Consider the following 16,160-nt stretch of genomic DNA (forward strand, 5'->3'; position numbering starts at 1 on the left):
CCAATTGGAGCTATCCTTGACAGAGGGAAGAAGGAGAGAGAGTGGGTGGCTGGCTGGTATCCTGTTGACAGAGACTATTGCAGACAGGTTGAGAAGGAAAACAGAAGTGACGACCTATGTGTGGGAAGCAGAGTGGAGCTGGATGTCTGCAGTGTCATATATATTGTAATGTTTGGCAGTTTTTTTTCTCTGAAGCTCTGTCCTCACCATGCTGAATTTGTTTTGAAGGCTAGAGCATGCAGTGAAGAGTGACTTCTAAAGATGTGCTTGCCCCCAGGCCTGAGAAATATTATACCACCTTAGCCCTTCCACAAGTTCCAGCCCAGTTGTCATTGCAAGACCTGGCCCACTTCCAAGACTTGAAGCGTTGTATCCGTGTCTACAAAGATACTCCCCCAGGATAGCTACACCTGTTCTCCAATGCCAGCTTCATCACGTGCTCAAACTGCTAGGAGAATTCTTTTCGCTTGGGTCATGGACTGTGATTTCTTTGCTATTGCACTGATATCAGGAAGAACACTCTGAAGTTGTTCTGACTTACAAAGCTCCTTCCAGTGTCATGGAAAGTAAACCATGTGACTATGCAGGAAACTAAAAATAAAGCACTTCAAGGAGAGTAGTAGCCACTGCTTCAAAAGTGGATAAGTAGTTTATTAAACTCTTGCCTGTGGTTTCACTACTACAGTCATTGCCTGTAGCTCATGGACTGTAGCGGAGGGTGGTAAACCAGTATACCAACAGCTTTATGTGGGAACTTTGGTTCTAGTTTAGCACCCACAAAAATGCATCTGCTGCCCTAGTTAACGTATCAATCTCATGTTTTTTGTTATCACTCATGAAATTGACCCCAAGGGGAAATAAATGAAAGCTCATTGTGACCCTTACTATGGCAGTAATATTAAACTGCACTAATAAAAGCAATTTTCTGCAGACATTCCTGTGAAGACTTGATTGATTTAATGCACAAAAGTGCTTTATCTGCAGAATTTTACTCTTGAAACTTTGTGTATTAAATAGTAAGACTTCATATTTACAAGAACAGCTCTTTCAATTTGTTACTTTTAAGATCCCAAGTTACCTAAATTTCTCCATTAATGATGGTTCTGTTTCCAACTCATTCTAAAGATTGGTGAATACAAATCCACTGTTTCTTAAGGAGTATATTACTGCCTTATATTTTGAGTTATTTCTCATCTCCCCACTTCACACTGCATTGATTCATGTGTGTATGTGGGTGCGCATGTCTATATCAGACATGGCCAGATGTGGTGAGAACACACATGTAGACAGGTATGCCGCATGTATTCCATAACATGACAGCCCCCTGACCTTGGATGTATTTAATAGCCTGTCTATAAAAATAACAAACAATAAGTCATGATAATTGTGCCTTAGCAGAGCTTGACACCCAGATTGAACAGATTTAGCTTTGTGAAAGAAATGCAGATAAAGCTTTGACAGCATGTGGCAGCTTTAGTACCACATACTCCTGCAGGACATTCCCCACCACATGCCAGGGCAAATGGTTATAAACTCTCTCTCTAGGGCCACATGTCCGCTGTGGACTGGATTACTACAACTCCCCAGACTGCACAAGACTTAAGAGCTGTCCACTCTTTCATAACCTAGACAAAATCTGCACTGTTCCACTTGAATCCTTAGTCTTACTGTTGGCTGACGTCCCCTATCAAACACTCTGCCAAAGCTTTTTCAAGGATACTGAGGAGTGTAATCCCTTTTATTGGACTCTGACCCCTGTTCTTAATGATGAGCCCTCCCTAATTTTGTAATAATGAGATAGTGCCCTTTTCTTCCATAAAATATTAAAGAAGCATGTAAGCCATTTGTTTCAATTACCCTCAATACCTCCAGCCAAATCTATTCCATCCTACATGTTTAACACTACAGAGTCCTCTGCCACTTATCTGACTTCACTTACAAAGATGGACCACAGCAGGTTTTCCTTTCATCTCCTTGTCTTTGGGATTCATTACTTTTTCTCCTTTGCTTACAGTCAGTGCCGCACAATTCCTTCTTCAGTTGCTGAAAAGTTTGCAGAACATCTTTGAGGTTAACAGTCTTTCTCTACCCATGTCCATGGTTTCACTACAGCAGTAGCAGTTGTGGTGTTTCTGGCCTGCCATAATCCCTCAGTTGAACTGGGAGAGCCCTTCATGAACATTGTTTGGAAGACTACCTTCAGCTTCAAAACTTTCTTCAGTGCTGGTGTACACTAGTAGGGTCTAATTTTAGCAACATGGCAGGAACATTCTGTCCTCTGACTTTCTTGTTGCTGCCTTAGTTATTGAGGATGTTAACATGTTTGGTTTGGATTCTGTCACTGACTTCACTGGAAACATTCAACATAGGTTTTAGAGGTAGGAGTGGAAATCAATTTCCACAGAAGCCTTCCATCAAATATTCTGTACTGACCCTCACTCTGTTTTGGTTCTTCCTATTCTTTCCAACCAGCATCTTATATGCAGAATCCACCTAATCAAGAAGTGCTATGTTAACATCTCTGCTGCTTTTCACTGAAAAGGCCATAATATAAAACCTGATGACTCATCCCTAAAATAAGTAATCAGTCTTCAGCCTAAATGCTCTTAACCATGTAATCCTCACTATATTCAAGTATGCTATTTTTATGGACAGACTAGAACTTGCAAAGTCCAGTAACAACTCACCAGTCAGTGTCAGATCCCAACAGGCTGCTTTTCCACAGCCATACTTTTTCAGTTATACTCCATGAGCATTGATGTTTTCCAGTAAGTCTATAGTTTATAGGCAGTATCTTCTTGAACACTTTACCCACCTTCTCTGTAAAAGCGTAAAACACCCTAAAGCTGTTTTGTCCTTAAGCAGCAGCAATTGTCAAGAGTTTTTCTTTTGCGTAGTTTGCAGTCATATTGAGTCATCTGCCTTAACCACCAGAAGAAATTCCTAACCGTACAGTCCTCAGCTTCTAAGGTGCAGTATTTCCATCCCCATTTGTGGCCTTTCACAAAGTGTAACTCCAAGAAAGTTCATTGTTTTTTGGTTTGTTAATTTGCCTGCACCTCTGCTTGTGATGAAGTACATTGCTAGAGTCAAGAAACTTTAGGTGTAACATATTTAAAGCAATAGGTGTGTGGATGCTATTGCTGCTTAACTTGAAGGAGTCTTTGTGGTCACAGGAAGATTTTTTCCATTATGTCTTTAAAAATAAACCAGGTATGCTAAAAGTTTTTTTTTAGCAATGGTTTATACTCTCAGAAATAGACAAAAGCTGCCTGATAGGGCATATGTTTGCAAGCTTGCCCAGTGTTAAAGCAGGCATTTTTTATTTTTTTTTACATTATGTATAACCCAGGCAGCCCTAAGGGAATTTGTTCTTTATGGCCCTGCTGTGGTAGCTGATGTGTATACTCAATGATACAAAAGCCCTACTGTTACTCAGTAGTGTGCATTCTTGCTCCTGCATGCACTCATAGTGATTGTTGCTTCATAAATGAGGTTAAGTAGGACCACACCCATGTCTTCACTCCTTTGTTTCCAGTAGGTAGTAAGATTGTACTGAACTGGTTCTACTTCCTCTCCCAAGAGTAGGTATGCTACCATGAGCTGATCAGTCCCACCTTGCCTTAACAGCTTCTGCAACACTTGGTTTGATAATCAAACGTCATTCGTTTGGGTTATAGGGGTATATCTTTATGAATCAAGAACTGTGGCAGCCATTATTTTTTTCATTTATAGGTTCATAGGTTCATAGGTTCATACTAGGCTATCTGCCCAAGGGCATTTATAAGCCTAGCCCATAGTTATGTGGCTTTCGCCACCCCTTTAGTTTGAATAAAAACTATGCCTATCATTTTTCTGTGCCTCTGTCAAGCAGTGACACTGAAGTAAACCCTGGGGTATATCTGCGATCTCCCATCCATTGGTCAAGATTCCTCTTGAACAAGGCCAGCGAGGTGCTCTGCCTCACATGTACCGGGATTTTGTTCCACAGCATAGGGAGTCTCTGGGTGATGAATCTGTCCCTCCAGCACGTTCTATTTATAACCGTGTCAAGGTTTAAGTCTCCCGCCCTTGTGGTTCTGAGGGATCTAGATTTTTTGAGGTGAAGCATATTCATCAAATCTGGGTTTGACGTGGCCTTATATGTCAGGCACAGGTCACCTCTGAGCAAGCGGTATGAGACTGAATAAAGCTGGAGTTCTTTCAGTCGGGCAGCATAAGACATATTTTTGAGACCCTTTATCCTTTTGGTGAAGAACTTTTGGGGCCTTTCAAGCTGCATCAGGTGTCTGGTCATATACATTCGAGCGGGCATTGTACTCAATCATAGGTCTAATGAGTGATGAGTACAGGGGGACGATGACCTCCCTTGATCTAGATGTGAATCCCTTCATGATCAGGTGGGCGATATAGAAGGTTTTCCTAACTACTTTAGCAACATGAGTGTCAAACGAAAGACTACTGTCAACTTGGGTCCCCAGATCTCTGATGACTTTTTCTGTGCTCAGTGGATTGTCACCTATATGGTAGCTAGGGTAACCTTGTTTTTCCCGAAGGGTATGACTATGCATTTTTGGCGTTTAACTTCAGGCCATGGCTCTGGCACCAGTTATCCGTTTCTGTGAGGCCCTTCTGGAGGATATCTGTGTCAGATGTGTTTTCGACTATGGTGCCCAGTTTGCAGTCATCTGCAAACTTTGTCAGCCATAACCCTCCTGTGTTTGCTTGTACTTCAGAAAAGTAGATGCCGAACAAGAGTGGACCCAGGACTGAGCCCTGTGGGACACCACTTGTGACAGGCTTTGAGTCTGACATGGCTCCAGCAACTCTGACCCTGTGGGTTCTGTCGCTTAGCCAGTTTGCAACCCATCTTGTGATGTATGGGTTTACATTCAAGCTGATGAGTTTTTCGATGATACCTGAGTGGGGTATTGTGTCGAAGGCCTTTGCCAGGTCGAGGTAGGCTGTATGGACTGCCTTTCCCTCATCAATGGCCTTGGTGACTGTCTCGAAAAAGTCAACCAAGTTTAAGAGGCAGGATCTGCCTTTGACAAAGCCAAACTGGGTTGGATCCAAAGTCTGCAAGTTCCCTATGTCTTTATTTATGAGTTCCATTATGATCCTCTCCATGGCTTTGCAGATAAGGCTTGTCAAGCTAATGGGGCGGTAATTTCCAGGGTCTGTGGAGGCACCGCCCTTATGAAGTGGGACCACAGTGGCGTGCGCCACTCCTTGGTGCGTATCCTGAGGTGAGGCTAAGATTAAACAGCTGTCCTAACTGTGGGTTTAATTCCTCGTTGAGTTCATGAAGCACACAGCCGGGGACACCATCTGGTCCCATGGATGCTGTGCTTTTTGCCTTCGTGAGGGGAGTTCTTACCTGGGCGTTGGAGATGTTTGGGGGGGCTACAATCCTCTGGAATAGATATCTCTCCTTTTGGGGGGGGGGAGAAGTTTGCACTGAACCTGTCAGCCAGTATGTTAGCAATGTGTGTAGGTTCAGTAATTTTCACATCATTTTGAACTAATTCTGAGCATATCTGGGAGTTTCCTCCTAGGTTTCTAACATAGCTAAAGGAGGCCTTATGATTGTCTTTAGAGTCCTTGGCGATTTTTCTCTCAAAATTTGCCTTGGATGATTTTATGAGAGCTCTTAGTTTTTACTTATAATGATCAAAGGTGTCTTACCTTTCAAGGATTTTGCTCTATCTTGTAGTAGCTTCCTCCTTTTGTTGTAGAGCTTGTTTATGGCTGGGGTCCACCAGACTGGACGCTTGCCTTTGGTACAGAGAGTCTTAGTTTTGTTTGGGATTGCCTGATCCATGCAGTCCTGTAGGTGCTGGTAGAAGGCATTTGTAAGTGATTCAGCGGTTTGAGTAATGTTTACCACTGGCTCAGGGGCCTTAAAGGAGACCACACTAGTTTTTAGAAGTGTGAAATCGGCTTTTGAGAAGTTTTTCACTGTGGTCTTTTTGTTTCAGGTGGGGCGGGATGAGGACCTCCAGCGAGATTAGTTTATGATCTGATCTCACCAGTGAGGGGTATACTTCCGGTGTTGAACATTTTGATCCCATGTTCGTGATGATGAGATCAAGTATGTTTTCACCTCTTGTGGGGATGGTGACTAGTTGTTCCATGGCATTTGAGTTTATGAACTCCAGGAATCTTTGGGTTAGAGTGTTCGGGCTTGAGTAGTGTTCCCAGTCTATATTAGGGTAGTTGAAGTCACCTAGTATGATGGTGTTTGGAGATACATTTATCCCTCCAATGTTTTCAGGAAGGCCATGTGAGGTTCCTGAGTTTGAGAGGGTGGCCTGTAACATGCTACAAATTGCAGAGCAGTCTTGCCTATGGTTAATTGCACCTGGATGGTCTCCGATGCATCGTGCCTTGCCACCAACCTTGAGGTGTGGGTGTCCTTTATGAATATGGACACCCCCCCCTCCTTTCTTGGTGTTGTCCGGATTTTGGGGCGGGCATGATATGAGGTGAAACCTGTTAGTGCTGGGGTGCTCTCAGGAGCCTTGAACCAGGTTTCTGTCACAGCACAGACATCGATGTTCTCCATATTGAGAAGGGCCTCGAGTGCGTGCATCTTGAGATTGAGACTTCTGGCATTGAGCAGCATTACCCTTAGTTTTTTTCCTTTTTGGTGTTCTAGGGTGGTAGGTTTAGAATTTGAGCCTTGCCTAAAAAGGCACTATGGGGGTGGCAAGAGCCTTTGCCAATATCCGGAAGCCCAGGGTGACAGGTGCAAGCCGTCCCTTGAAGCAGCGTGGCTTGTCCAGCATGTCATCCCAGGCAGACAGACATTGGATCCCCTTTGAATGACACCAGAATTTAAGCCAATTATTAAAGCTGATCATCTTATCACTGTATTGTGGCATCATTCTAGGTGAAGGTAGGATACTGCTCAAGGTCAGGGTCATACCTGCCTGGGCTACATAATCAGAGAGCTCCTCGGCGTCCCTTTTCATGCAGTCCAAGGAGTGCGTCTCAGGTCGTTGACACCAGCGTGGACAATGACTGAGTCGTACTTGTACCTGCTGTTGAGAGACCTGAGTGCTTGCGTTATGTGGTGGATTCTAGCGCCCGACAGGCAGCTTACTGTGACCTTCTCCTTACTCAGTCTGGTGGGCGGGGCGTCAGTGTGTCTGACTATGGAATCACCAATGACAAGTGTGTCTGGCATTTTGTTTGGCCTTAAGGGCTGTGACTGTTTGACACTCTGACTGTGTGGTCTATGTGTTGCATGTGTTGGGTCGTGAGGTGGTAGTTGTTTGGGTGTCTGCTTTGGTGGCCTCTGCTGTTTTGGTAAATTTTTGACCAGAGCCTCCGAGTATGTCTTTGTGTGAGTATGTGTATGATTTGAAGTTGTGATGGTACCATGTGTGACTGGGTATGTATTGTGTGTGGTTGCCTTCTCCTCCTGTCTGGTTTTGCCAGTCCTATGTTGAGAAAGCTCAGCCTCCAGTTTGGCCGTATAGTTGCATCTCTCGCATGTATTTGTGTTTTGTGGGAGAAGGAGAGGATTGTCTGTGTACATGAGGCAATTATAACATTGCCTCAATATTCCCAGGTTCACCAGTTGAGCTGGAGAGGACACTAGCAACTGATCCCTCGACATACTAGAAGTAGTAGATAAAGAACTTTCAAAGGACTCCGGGGGAAGTGGGTTTTGGGCTGGTGGGGTACTAGCTATAATAAGAGTGCTTTATCAAGGTGCAAGTACTGTAGGAGTAAGTGCTAGGCTTTACAGATAGAGAATTGTCTACTTGGGAATCAAGTAGAGATGAACTTTTCAGTTATAGGATATGCTGGTTAGATCAGCAGTACAGTTTAGCGTGTTTTATAGCAGGGGCTGAAGGGAGCTAGGAATTGGCCCAAAGCGACCAATGGACTACTAGTTTCTGGCTGAAACTTCACCAAATCGGACAAAAGGCGCTCAGTGCTTCCCACTCCCACTGGTAAGCAAAGAAACTTCCCTCCTTCCTAATAAGGCAATGGATCAGTAACAGGAACTAAAAACAAAGCCCAGGGATCAGCAACTCTGAAACTGGACTACTCTAGTTCAGTAAAGTGGGAAAACAAGAGATTTTTTGTTTTATTACAGAGATAAGGAAAAAACAGACAGTAAATGCTATAAATGCTGTAAATCGGCTAGCACTTTAGTGTGTAGCCTACAGAAACAATTTGCAACAATTAGTAACTTAAAGTGCAATAAACAGTGTAAAATGCAGAAATCACTTAAAGTAGCAGTAAAACAGGCGAAATGCAGTCGCTAGCTTAATAACAGTGGGAAAGCCACAAAAATACTTATATCTGGTAGAAAGTCACTCTTTTAGCTCTCTGCTGCTTGGATCACTCTGCAGGCCACCACGAGGATCTGTGCAGAGTTGGTACAAGCTGGAAAACACGTGTTTAGCGTGTTTTATAGCAGGGGCTGAAAGGAGCTAGGAATTGGCCCAAAGCGACCAATAGACTACTAGTTTCTGGCTGAAACTTCACCAATTCGGACAAAAGGCTGCTCAGTGCTTCCCACTCCCACTGGTAAGCAAAGAAACTTCCCTCCTTCCTAATAAGGCAATGGATCAGTAACAGGAACTAAAAACAAAGCCCAGGGATCAGCAACTCTGAAACTGGACTACTCTAGTTCAGTAAGGTGGGAAAACAAGAGATTTTTTTTTTTTTTTTTTTTTTTTTTACAGAGACAAGGAAAAAAACAGACAGTAAATGCTATAAATGCTTTTAAGTGGCTAGCACACTTGAGTGTGTTAGCCTACAGGTAAAATTAAGCAACAAATAACTTTTAAGAGTGCAAAACAGTTAATCAACACAAAAACAGTTTAAATAGAATGCAGAGCTGTATAAACAGGCTAAGATGCAGTCGCTAAGCAGTAAATATTCAAAAGCCAGAAAAAATACTTAAATCAGTTATAGCAAATACAGTTATAACAAATGCTCTGAAATATACTGTATATTTCCAATATGTTTGAGAAGGACAGTCAGAACACAAGAAGGTTCAGGCGAAGAAGAAAAAAAAGTTTTGTTTTACTTTTTGAAAAGGTAAAAAGGAGGAACAGAAGGCCTTATCAAATGTTCTCTCTGTATTAAGAAGAATGAGCTAATGACACTAGACTGGGAGGTGTGTCACAGTAGGGGCGGGCAACTGCAAAGCCACCAAGTATAAGAGCAAGACACCAACAGGGAGGGAGGGTAGGACAAAATAGCCTAAGACAACAAGCTATGAAAGTTTTTAAACAGAAAAATATTTCTGAAGATTCTGAATAGACAAAGTGCTTTATATATATTAAATTATAAAAACAGTAATCTGTTAAAATAATCAAAAAATACTTATATTTTGTAGCTCAGTTGCGGTCAAACAACTTCTCCAGCCTGCACCAAAGACCAGAACAACAACTTTTTTTTTACAAGAACACAAAAGAACCAGCCCCCACTAGCCAAGAGATAATTACACAGAGTAAATGTTTCAGTTTATACAATAGCCTAAGACAACAAGCTATGAAAGTTTTTAAACAGAAAAATATTTCTGAAGATTCTGAATAGACAAAGTGCTTTATATATATTAAATTATAAAAACAGTAATCTGTTAAAATAATCAAAAAATACTTATATTTTGTAGCTCAGTTGCGGTCAAACAACTTCTCCAGCCTGCACCAATCAGTAACTATCCAGGAGAAAGGCATAAATTGTCATTTTCATGTGGAATATAGGAAGGCAGACTTTGTAAAAGCAGAAGAGCATTACTTGTTCACTTAAATGATTGTTGATGTGGATTGCTGGAGGCTACTGTGTGTTTGTGTGTGTGTGTGTGTGAGTGAGAACAGTAGTCTGAAATAAATTACTGTAGCCAAACTTACTACTACTACCTTCCCAATCAGACACTAGTGATATACACAGAAAGTATCAGTCTTTGGGGGATGAGGGGGGCAATGAGGATAATCAGTGTATGAAAAACCCCAGTTATATGTGATTACTACTACTCAGTCAGTGATATGGCTTTTATAGGGAGTCCTTGTTCATGTCTGAAATTATCAAGTTGCAACACATTAATGTGCCAGTTATTTCTTCTGCTTTCATCACAATCAAACCATACAGGAATACAATGAAAGTGGATGTCTTCAGAAGGAGAGGCAGGCTTTGTGTGAAAGTGAGGAGCAATTATATAATCACTGCCAAGTAGCCATTTGTATAGCTCATTGAAGGCAGTTTGTATCTAAAAATAGCAAATTGAAATAAGTCACTGTAACCATTGTGTATTTTACTTTCATACCTCAGAGGCATACACAGAAGGTGGCTTTTTTTTAGGGAGGCAGGCTGTGACAGCAAAGAGAGGTCACATAATCAGTGTTAAAAGTCATTGATATGGCTTGTGTGTTCAGCAGAACATACTTTGCAACAAGTTGGCATATGTTACTGTGGCTATTACACCTTCCACTTTTTTCATATTTGGACACATCATGGGTGTACACAGGAAACAAGCTATGTAAGCAAAGAAAAGATTTACATGATCAGTGCTAATTGATCATTGATTTTGACTGTCAGTGGGGCATTGTGTATAGGTTTGAGAGCAGCAGGTTGAAACAAGTTACTGTAATTATCCAAAAAAACTGCTTGCAATGACAGAAACCGACTCAGACACAGGGTATTTTAAGTACTTTTCGTCTGTTTTCTGATGAAGTTCTTGGGTTAAAGGACGAAAAGTACTTAAAATACCCTGTGTCTGAGTCTGTTTCTGTCATTGCAAGCAGTTTTTTGGATTATTTTGTTCTGTGGGTGAGGAGGTTTGTTGTATTTAAGTTACTGTAATTATTACTTCAATTTGATCACAAGCACAGGTGCTAATAGAATGTGGGTATCCTGCTTTAATTCTGTGAAACTTTTTTCCCAAGCAATCTGAAAGGGTCCTAACATTTCATTTCCTATACAAAGGAAAAAAAATTAAGGTGTCATAGATATTTCCTTATCAGTTTGGCAAATGTTACCTTATAATCCCTTTTCATTAGTGAAGGGTATATGACTTTTGATCCGGTTTGGGAGTGCAAACCATCTGGAATACACCTTCATTGAGTTTTGTTACATCAGAAGTAAAAAAAAAATATATATATATATATATATATATATATATATATATATATATATATATATTTAATTTGACAAAGAATAATTTGTGTCTCCACAAACAAGACATTAATAATACACCATATTGTGTATGGGGGGGGCATTGAGCTGCATTGAAACCCCTAAGGGTGTATTCTGTAACTAGCTTTCCTGTTGTCTTGCCCTGACAGTTTTATTCAAAGGTGTCAAAAAGAAACTGTCATGTGATCTTTTTTACATATAGATACCAAATGTTGGACTTCACAGGCATTTTATTTTTATAGCCTATCATTTTGCATTGTGTTTGGTTTCCGTCAGTCACAGCTAGATGATTTCTGCATTTGTAATGTGGCACATGTCAGGAAGTATACTTATTTCTCATACATCGGAAGCAAGTCATTTATATTTTACAAGACACTACAACATTTCTGTCACTACAGATATGTAATAGCTTAAACCCTGTCTGCTGTGAAGAGCAATGTGCTGCAGTCAAAATCACTGTTGCAATGCATTGAAATCTTTAATGGCAAAATGGAGGTGATAAGTGAATTGTTTGTCTGAATGTCTAATAATTATCCACTGTAAGTTTTATCAGGAACCTTGACTGCTTGATATACTGCTGCCTCTTCAATGTTTGGTGCATACAATTACTTCAGTGTCAGTTTGACATGATTCATTATACTCCTTTTCCATTATATATAGCTACGTTTCAGCACGACTGATGCAACAGATGTCCAGAATATATGTAAACTAAATTTCCATTAGATCAGAAGTAAGCATCACATATATTTTTCTACATTTCTTCTTATTTTTATTCTGCCATTCAACTTCCAGTGTTAGAAGAGGCCACATTGGTGTGGTTAGATTTGGAACTGAACTGCATTTTAATCCATGAGTAGGAGCATTTAATCTTTGAGGATAGAATTTCAGTAATAGGTGCATTATGTAGTGAAGTGTTGTTATAATTCCCTGAAAGATTTATTAAGAATTTACAAACCATTATTGACATATTTCTTTTTATACATATGTACCAAATGCAGCGAACCATAGACCTTTCGCTGTTACAGTAAATCATACTATGCTGAGAGGTGTACCACTGCTGCTTATGACCCGTAATGCAGCACATGTCCAGAATATATTTGTAACAAGTTATTGTATCAGAAGTAAAAATTGTTTATATTTCACCAGACAACACATTCTGTTACTGCAAATATCACGAGCCAAACTCCATGTGCTAGGCCAGCATTGTGCTGTTGTCAAAATTAGGACCGACCTCCACTGATACCCCTATGGTTAGGGTTACAATAATAAGAACAGTGTACCTGACTCTTGGAGGATAACTCTGAAAGTTTTATCAGGGTCAAGATTATTCATTTGCATTCATTTCATTGTTTCCTTCTGAGATCATTATATTCTGCTTCCAGTTTGAGTGGGCATATTGCTTTTGCTGCCTTTGAGACTGAGTTGCCCCTTTTTAACAAGTAAAAGTGCTATATATAGCTCCAAAAAAAGTGCAACATTTTCTTAGTAGGTGCATGCCATGACCAAACTCCCTGCACTGATATTGGCAATACGTTGCAGTCTAATTCTACATTTAGCTGCTTTGAAATCTTTAAGGTTAGAATGGTAGTTTTAGGAGCATTTTGCAAATGCATTTTCTGTCTGCATTTCCTAAATGTTTAAGTCTCAGAGTTTGGCTGGCATATGAGTTTTGTGCATACATACATACCTGCCAACTGTAGAGTTGCATATGCATTGCATTGTCATAGTCTCTTACATTTCACTATTATAAGTTTATTTTATCATTAGGTGCATGACTGTTTCACAGGCTACTTCATGCATCACCAACCAATGTATGTCTTTACTGAGTTTCCTTTTATATCAAAAGTAAACATCCTGTATGTTAGATGAAGCAACATTTTTTGACTGCACTAAGTTTTCTTTACAACAGAAGACCTTGTATATTTCATTAGATGAAGCAAAGTTTTTGTAAAGGCAGCCTAGGCATCAGTAAAAGTCTTCACATTGAAAGGGACAGTTCATTGATGTCAAATTCAGCATTGAGCTACACTGAAATTTGTAAGAGTAGAATAGCAATTTTGGGTGCATTTTGTAGCAGGATATCTTGGCGTCACTGGTTGAAAGTTTTAAGAAGTAATGGGAATGCTGACACATGACCTGTTCTACATAGGTACAAAGTGGAGGGTTCTTCAAGCATTTCGCCACCATAGCCTAGCATATGCTGTCCTTATACTCTATTTTCACTAGTGGTATTAGGTGTATGACTTTTGCTCAGGTTGGTATGTGCAGTACATATCTAAAGTTGTATGTTTACTGCATTATCACTGCATCAGAACTGATCTCTGTGTTTGTACATATGTGCACACCCACAAACACACACTTCTTTTGAATAGGGAAGTATTTTATCACTAGTTTAATTGTATCCCCAGCAAATTTAGACTTGTGCACTGAAGTACATTAAGATGAAAATAAAAGCTGTGTACGTGTCTTCATACCTGAAATAAACAAAGTATTTTGTAAAGCTGAAAGTCATGACATTTTATTTTAATAAATTAGCTAGAATGCTTCAGTTTTAGAAATGGTACAGTATTGCTTAGTACAATCAGTAGTCCTGCAGTAGTCAGTTGGTTCACAGTATGCGCATATCTATTATTCCAGCATGGTGGTGTAGATGGATGAAGCCCCGACTGCGAATCAATCATCCCATGTTTGACTAACCGTGCAGCCACTGGAGGGACTAGGCTGAGAGGGTGGTAGTGAATTTTTGCTGGTTGCCAGTACTGGGGGAAAGGAGCTGGCTTTGGTTTTGCCACATTAGTGCACCTGCAGGGGTGTGTGTGTGTGTGTAGCTTTGAGGCTTGAAAGCTTGCACTGTAGTGTGTGGTTCTCCACATGGGTCGAAGGTGTTTGAGTTTGAAGCATGCAAGTTTTTTTTAAGGTAGCTATGAGGGAGATGTACTCAGATGGGCCGGTCTGCTTGACCTACTAAATGGCCTGTTTCTGACCACCTGACCCACACCTCTAATGACAAATGGGCTTATGAGTTACTAAGTAGTGAATGGACCTTAGGGCTGCCACCATGACAGAGCTTGGGCCCAGTGTTCTTTCTGACAAGGGTGGCCACAAGTGAGCCCTTCAGGCGGTTAGTGAATGGACCTCAGGGCTGTCTCTGTGCCTGAGGATGAGCATGATGTATGCCCTTGGGGCTGAGAGGTGTTGACCTCTTAGTGATCTGGTTCTCAGTCCTCAGTAGAAGGAATGAATGGGTCAGCTGGGAAAAGTTAGAGGATACAATGGACAAGTTGAATCAATGGAGGGGGGAAGAACATTCATATTTTCTTGTTATTAGGCTAATAAACTCAAGATGTATATCTGAATCAGATAAAGACTTCAAGGTCAGTCCCTGTCTATTTGCCCCTGTGAAAAATCCTGAAAAAAACTTGTCTTCACTCAATTCATCGAATATATCAAAATATAGCTTGCTATATCACCACATTAACATGAATTACCATTCAGAAGATCCTCTATGGCTGATATTTATACACTGACCTGCAGTATTCTAAGGATCATAGACAAAGGCCACCTTATTGGTGCAGTCTCTACTGACCTCACCAAAACCTTTGATACAGTAGACCATTCATTACTCCTTAACTCCTTTCTTAGATCAGGTGTACAATTTCCTTACAAATAGATATTTCAAAGTTCAAATAGGAAGCTCTTCTACCTATTATTATGAATACTCATAAAATATCTTCTGTGCCTAGTATGTTGCAACACCTGCTTGATAACTATATTGATTTGACATGATTGATGTACTCCTTTGTTGTATTTCTGATTTTATATGATTGACAGGTACACATATGTTGTATGTTAGGAGGCATCTCTATTTATGATCTTTCAGAATGCATCTTCACAAGTTGTTAGTTTGCTTAATATGTTATTTGAAGTTATGATATTGACATGTTTACCTTAGTATATTCAGTTGTGACTTCTGACTTGTGCATTCAGCTGCATCTCTTATATTGTACTGTATTGAATGTAGTTGTTAATGTTGAGCTTTTACCTCTGTGTAATCAACTGTGACTCTCTACTTGTGTATTCAACTGTTACTCTTCTATTGTATGTGCTTGTTAATGTGGAGCTTTTTTCCATAGCCTCCATGGAAAATGGGCCTACTTCGGCCCTGTGGACCATCCCGGTAAACAAATGCAAATAGATAAATAACTCATCTCTCTGTTCCTCTTTTAAAAGAAGTACCCAGGGATCAGTTATTTCACTCATACTATTTATTACCTCCATCCCAGCTCATGTACTTATGTCTCCAGTCCTTAAATACACAGACGATATGATAATCTACAAATCCCACCCTTCCCACTCCACCATGAAAAAGCAATATGGAAAACATGTAAATGCACTATCACTATGGCTGTCACATCATCATCATCATCTTCTTTTGGCTGTTCCCATTGGGGTCACCACAGTGGATCATCTGTTTCCATTTCTTCATGTCCTCTGCATCTTGCTCTGTCACACCAACCACCTGCATGTCCTCTCTCACCACATCCATAAATCTTATCTTAGGCCTTCCTCTTTTCCTGTTACCTGGTAGCTTCATCCTTAGCATTTTTTCCCAATATACTCATCCCTCCTCAGCACACATCCACTATGGCTCTCACATAATAACCTCATACTGAATACCAAAGAAACTAAAAGCATAATCTTCAGCACAAGGCAAAATTACTTTACAGCATCCTAAATCTGACCACTAAGGTGTACTGTCAAAGATCACTTAGAAACCACAAAATACTTCAGATACTTGGGCCTTTGGCTACACAATCCCAGAACTTTGTCAGTTTTACATCACCAATACTAAATCTAAAGTAAGTACACAACTTTTCTGGGCTAAAAATATCTCAGTTCCTGTTTCTAGAAGGTAGACTAGGAATTAGAGATCTACCACAGCTAGAACATGGTCTCCCTATTGCTACCAAAACTTCAAAGAAAAAAAAAACTCTCTT

General features: G+C 40.5%; 1 protein-coding gene across 1 annotated transcript in view; it reads left to right on the plus strand.

Annotated features, from left to right (window-relative positions):
• Nucleotides 1-16,160, plus strand: part of MARK1 (microtubule affinity regulating kinase 1) — a 2,314,196-nt gene that overhangs the window by 1,881,477 nt on the left and 416,559 nt on the right. The gene's annotated exons all lie outside the window — the stretch shown is intronic.

Source organism: Protopterus annectens, chromosome 1.part0 (genome assembly GCF_019279795.1).
Source record: "Protopterus annectens isolate FY-2018-M chromosome 1.part0, PAN1.0, whole genome shotgun sequence".
Classification (NCBI taxonomy): domain Eukaryota; kingdom Metazoa; phylum Chordata; order Ceratodontiformes; family Protopteridae; genus Protopterus; species Protopterus annectens.